Below are 6,091 nucleotides of genomic sequence, written 5' to 3'. Positions count from 1 at the left end.
GAAATGCTGATGCCAATTGCCTTACAAATCTGGGGATTGGGGGATCTTAATTAATTGTTGTTGACAAGACTGTGGCATTTCTGATAATGGTAGGTACAGAGCTTGTCAGCATCGGGTCTGTTGCCATGGTTACCTGTAAGGTATGACAACAAGTGTAGCGCCTGAATTTAGTGTCGCAGAACACAGAATGACTGCATATCGCTTAGCTAAATGACCCCACATGAAACCTAGCTGATTATTAGAGAGGAACACTATCTATGTTCCTTCAGGTGACAGGGTTGTCTCTTCTAGATCCAACAGACTATGGTAAAATGATCCCCTTGAAAACTCTTTTTTTTTTAAAGGTCTCACACATTTATTACTGAACCAACCTACTATTGCAGAGGGGGAAAATCAACAGAGCAAAAATCACAAGTCCATTAATTTTCCAATTAAAATGCCCCAATTGTCCAGACAGTAGCATCTTTTCAATCATTTAAAGGTGTAGGCAACCTGGATACAGCATAAATATGTGAGTCATCTCTCACGTGTGATTTCTCATAGGCCCAGTTTGGTTCTTCTCCAATGTGTCCTCCTTGAGTTGTATCTGATTTTATTACCAGTTTTCATCTGACTCCATTGGGGCGTGGGCTGATTCTGCTTTTGTTTCTGGGCCAGGAACTTCTTGATCCTGAAAATCTGTGGGAAGACATGGTGAAGGAGAAGCGAACGCGCGCACCTCAAAATGGCAGAGAAAGAGCCCCTTGAGAACTCTTAAAAGCAATCTTATTTTGTTGTTTGAACAGTTTAGAAATGCCATGCCACCATGATTGACCAATGAACGATTTTACGATGCCAGCTGTGGCCACTCCCCTGAAATGGCTGGTTTCGTGCCAGCCACCGTAGTCGTGGTGGGAAATCAATCTAAGTGTATATTTTATTATCTCAGTGTATATCTTACTAACTTAAATCAATGGAACAAATTGACGAATGTGTTTGAACTGTTTATACATGTCGATGTGTTCACAAGTTAAAGATTCTTGGCAATGTTTACTGAGCCCCTGCCCTCTGTCCCCTTCCATCAAAGGAGAAAGTTGAGAATCAGCAATAAATCTATTTAAGGCTGGCTCCGCTGGTTTCAGAGGCTCACACAGAGCCATTCTCAGCACCTGGGAGGTCCTTTAAGGTAAATAAACACAAGAATCAAATTTCTCTATAGAGAAATAATGTTAACTTTATTATAATATTTACCAAAGAGAGGAAGAATTAAAGTCTTAATGATGAGAGAAATAATGCTCTCCCTATGTAAGACTAGATTGTCCTGTTAAAAAGAAACACACACAGGTGGCTCAGTAAATGCTGTGCCCACGCGCGCGCGCACACACACACACACACACACACACACACACACACACACACTGTTGTGAAATACTAGAAGACTGAGGTATAGTGCATCAACCCACCTGTGAAGTGCTAGACATCCTAAACCCACTGCATTTTTCTTTTCTTTTTTTTATATATTTTTATTGATTTCAGAGGGAAGGGAGAGAGAGAGAGATAGAAACATCAATGCTGAGAGAGAATCATTGATCAGCTGCCTCCTGCACCCCCCACACTGGGGATCGTGCCCTTGGCGGAATCGAACCTAGAACCCTTCAGTCTGCAGGCTGACGCTCTGTCTACTGAGCAAAACCAGCTAGGGCGTCCCCATGATAATTGGAATATAGGAACCTATAAAAAAAAAATGGGATGCCCAGATTCCCCACAAACCCTGCCCCAGAAATATATAGGAGAAAAACTCTTCCTGGCCAAGAGCTGGATGCTGTTTTTGCTTTGCATCTAGAAAAATAAAGATAATACAAAGGCAGTATTATTCTTTCCCATCTGATACAAATGCTGGTTGGAAGGGGGAGGGGGCGCATGCACATACACAAACATACTTGCACATCTGTATGGGCATAACACCTTCATAAGCATGAGTATTCCATCATGATTCAGGTTCTGGGATTTAGTGAGTCTAATCTCCCTGTTTCTGTGACCTTTCTCAGCTGCCTGGTATAGCCTGAAAAATTTTAGCCTCATTTCCCTGGTGATTCCATGTCAGAGACAATAATGGAAAGGGAAATCAAAAGCCCTTATTTCATCAGCTGACACTGGCGGGGACAGCAGAGGGCTGGCAGGCTGAGGCTGGCAACCAGCCCCTTTTGTCAGAGGAAAATTACCAGAACTCTCTGCAGAGTGAGCTAAGAGCAGCCAGCAGGGCTGCCCGGCGCTCTCCTCTCATCTGAGACTGAGCAGACAGAGCTTTGTAAACAAGGGACAGAGCGAAGCCAGGATTCCACCCGAAGCAGAGCAGGCCACCTCTGACCAGGTGGTCCTCCCGCCACTCCAGGGACATTGGACAGAAGCATGAAACACCAAAGGGAAAACATCGCAGATGCTTTCTAGAACAGCAGCAGCACTGGGAGTAAACAGAATGGCCCTCACGGCTAGTGTGGGTGTCGGCTTTTTCTAAATACAGCCATGGAAAGGGAAGGCCCCGAGACACCATTGGCTTCTCCAGTCACCTGGCAGACATGAGCCGGTGTCAAGGTGTACATTAGTTATATTAGTTTTGAGCCTCATGAGGGTAAAGACCCTCTGATTTATTCCCTGCTACATTCCAGCTCCTCAGAGAGAAACTGGCTCACAATGTGCTCAAAAAAGATTATGTGAATGAATGAATATTACCTACTTTTCCACCAGAACCAACTGTAATCATAAAGAAAAGTGGATATTTACATGTGTAGAGGGTGCACACGCACGTGTGTGTGTGTGTGTGTGTGTGTGTGTGTGTGTGTGTGTGTGTGTGTCAGTGTTCCCATTGAATTCTGGGTAGTGAAGTACTAAAGCCCTCAGGAAAATATAATCTTTGTCTATGGGTAGCAAGTTAGATCATGCAAGTAGAATATGGTCTGGTCAAAATGTCTAACTAATTGGAGATTTTGAGTCTAGCACCCCTTAGATAAATCATACATTTGGGTACTTTAATATTCCATTCTTATCTTCCCTTTGTGGGTAGGAGCCTGAGCCATTCCTAGGAAAGGCAAACAGGGACAATTGCACCAAGATGAGCACTCCGGGGGAGCGGATAGAGAAGCAGGCAACTGGCAGCTGGCAGTTGAAATAGAACTGCTGCCTGTTAGTCCCTGAAATGCAACTGCAGGTATCTCACCATTGTCTTCACCTACTGTCTCCTGGTCAACCCTCAGGTACTTGTTACCTCTCCCTGGTACCTACGCTCAGAAACACTTCTTCCCACCAGCTGTACTTCCTGTCGTTAATGCTCTTGTTCTACTGATCACATCTACTCTGCACATTCTCATTAACCAGTTCTGTCCCTCTGCCAGTTTCAGGTGAGGGATTAGTCTCCTTCCTCTCCTCTGATCCTTCAGAGCTGTGGCCCTGAATGGAGGGCAATTGGTCTGGATATTCCAGAACAGAAAAGAAGAACCACTCTAAGTCTTTGGCCCCTTTCCAGCAGAATCTGCTGTGAGTAAGGTAGCTTCTGCTTTCAGAGCTAAACATGGTGGCACAACTTCCTGGAAAGATCGCTGTCAATTATATGGGCAGCCAGGCTCCAGGTGCTCTTGTCTCTACCACGGCTTCTCTTCTTTAAACTAGAAAAATGTTCTTAGAGTTCCTTTTCCTGGCTGTATTCACACATAACGGGAAAAAAGGTACAGCACTAAACATTATTCATCTAAACCTGCTTCCCCAGTTTAGGCCAGTCAATAGTGCCACCCACATGGATGCCTACTGAGTCATTCCATTAGAGGAGCCAACATATTTTCATATGGCTACTGAGCACAGCCAAGGCATTGAACACTGAGTTCTTAGGCAAAATGAGTCGTCAGTGGAAGACAATTAATATCTAGCTCTTGGATTGGAAATAAAGGAAGCCTGAATGGGCCCCATAGGCCCTTTGGGGTTGCAAAGGTTATGTTTTCCAGTGAACTGCAGCTAAATAGGCTGAAAGGGAAGGTTTCTAAGTGCTGGAAGAGAGTATAGAAAGGAAAACAAACAGAACAGAGAGACAGCTGGAGTGTGGAAGCCCGAGTTGCTTCTGAACTTTCTCCAGGGAGACCTCACATGTTCTCTTCTCTTCTCTCAGAAGCAGGGATGGATGGACATTGCTCTGCCACACGTTCAGACTGGGAACTCCAGCACACTTTCTGAAAATCCATGAGGGTTTCTCTCTCTGGCCCTGCACTTGATATACGAATATAAAGAGGTACAGCCTTGTTTGTACTTCCCTCTTGTCTCTAATTCCCTCTCCACACGTTAATCTCTTCTAATTTCCTCCCTCTCTGTGTCCTACATAGCTCTGTCCTTAGTCTCTATCCCATTCTCACCAAAGTAAATGGGAAAAGAATTCTCAGGAGGGGGGGAAAAAGTATAACTTTCTCATCACAAAAATAAACTTTTAGTGTTTATCCTTAGAGAGTTTAAATAGCATGTGTTTTCACTCTGTGCATAGCTATTAAACACCAACTCTGTACCCAGCTCTGTGAGGAAGATATCAAGGTGAATAGAATACAAATCCTGCTACTCTAGGACTCTTAGTATTAGAATAATTTGTGTTTGTGCCTTAAGGTTTTTATACAGAGAGGAGCAAGGCATTGTGGGAATTCAGTAAAATAAACTTTTTAATTGTACCCAGAGATATTGCAGAAAGCTTTTTGGAAGGGGCAATATTTGAGCTGGCTTTTAAGGGATGAATACTAATTCTCTATGCAGTCAAAAAAAAAAAAAAAAAGAAAGAACTATCAGAATCAAGAAAAATCATCTTAAAACATGAGAAGATGAAAATAACTTTCATATTCAGGAGCTTGTATTCAATAGCAACATTAGAGATGAAATCCCACAAGTAAGTAGGAGTCAGGGCAAGAAGGGGCGGTTTGGACATTGTCTCATGGAAATTTGAGTATTTTAAGCTACAAAGCATCATGATCACATTTGCTTATTCAAAAGATCTCTCTGGCTATATGGTGCTGGGGACAACCCAGCCGGGGCTAGCGCAGAGGCAGAAAAGCTAGTCAGGAGGTACTGAGAAGTCCCAGTCAGAGATGATGAGGGTCTGGAGTAAAGCAGTGCCATGCTTTTGGAGAAGAGGGCTTCATGTTACTTGTCATTCAGTTCTCAAGGCAACATTTTTTTCCATATATTGTAATGTGGAATCAGACCAGAGACTATCTGCATCCTCAGGCAAGAATTGTGTGTTTTCTTTGCTTATCTTTATTCAAAATTATCTTGTCCTGAGCCTAACCTAAGCTCTTCCACACAAAATCAGTATTGGTGGTGGTGGTAGATTGTCACTGATGATGATGATGATGATGATGATGATGATGATGATAACTCATGTAGAATGTGAAATTAAACTTCACGCTACCCTGAATTAAGATTTCCACAAAAGGTTTGAGGCTGTATCTTCAAAGAGTAAGTTACCATTATTGGTTGAGGCCATTGTTGCCTTCAACCAGGACACCCCCAGGCACTGAAGAATCAAAGAACAAAAATAGCTACTGATTTAATGATTCTGGAACTTAAATATAGAATGAGAGGCCTTGTTATATGCATTCTTGTTGGTATTGACTCTTCTCTTTGCTGCTCTAACCACACCCCCAAAATCTTCTACTACCCTGTCCCTTCACACCAAACTTTCACCAAATTTCCCGTGTCTCTTGCCTTTGTACATGCTGTTCTACATAACTAGGAGCTTTTCCTCCACCCAGTCTGCCTGGGAAACAACTCCTCTCTCAGTTTTCAGCTCCAAGGTCATCACTGCCTCTTCTCAACCTTCTCTTATCCTAGAGTGGACTTGGTTGTTTAGTACTTCATGTGCCCATGACACTGTGCTCAAAACTGTTATAGTCCTTAGATACCACATTGAAAAAAAAACTGGCTGAGAGAATGAACAAATTAATGAGAAACTATAATCATTGGAAGATAGCAATACAACCAACAGTGAAATACAGATTAAAAATTAATATGATCCAGCCCTAAATGGTTTGGCTCAGTGAATAGAGCATCAGCCTATGAACCAAAGGGTCCCGGGTTTAATTCCGGTCAA

The sequence above is a fragment of the Myotis myotis genome, unplaced genomic scaffold, assembly GCF_014108235.1.
Source record: "Myotis myotis isolate mMyoMyo1 unplaced genomic scaffold, mMyoMyo1.p scaffold_m19_p_8, whole genome shotgun sequence".
In the NCBI taxonomy this organism is placed as follows: domain Eukaryota; kingdom Metazoa; phylum Chordata; class Mammalia; order Chiroptera; family Vespertilionidae; genus Myotis; species Myotis myotis.
Note: the sequence above shows the minus strand (reverse complement) of the source record.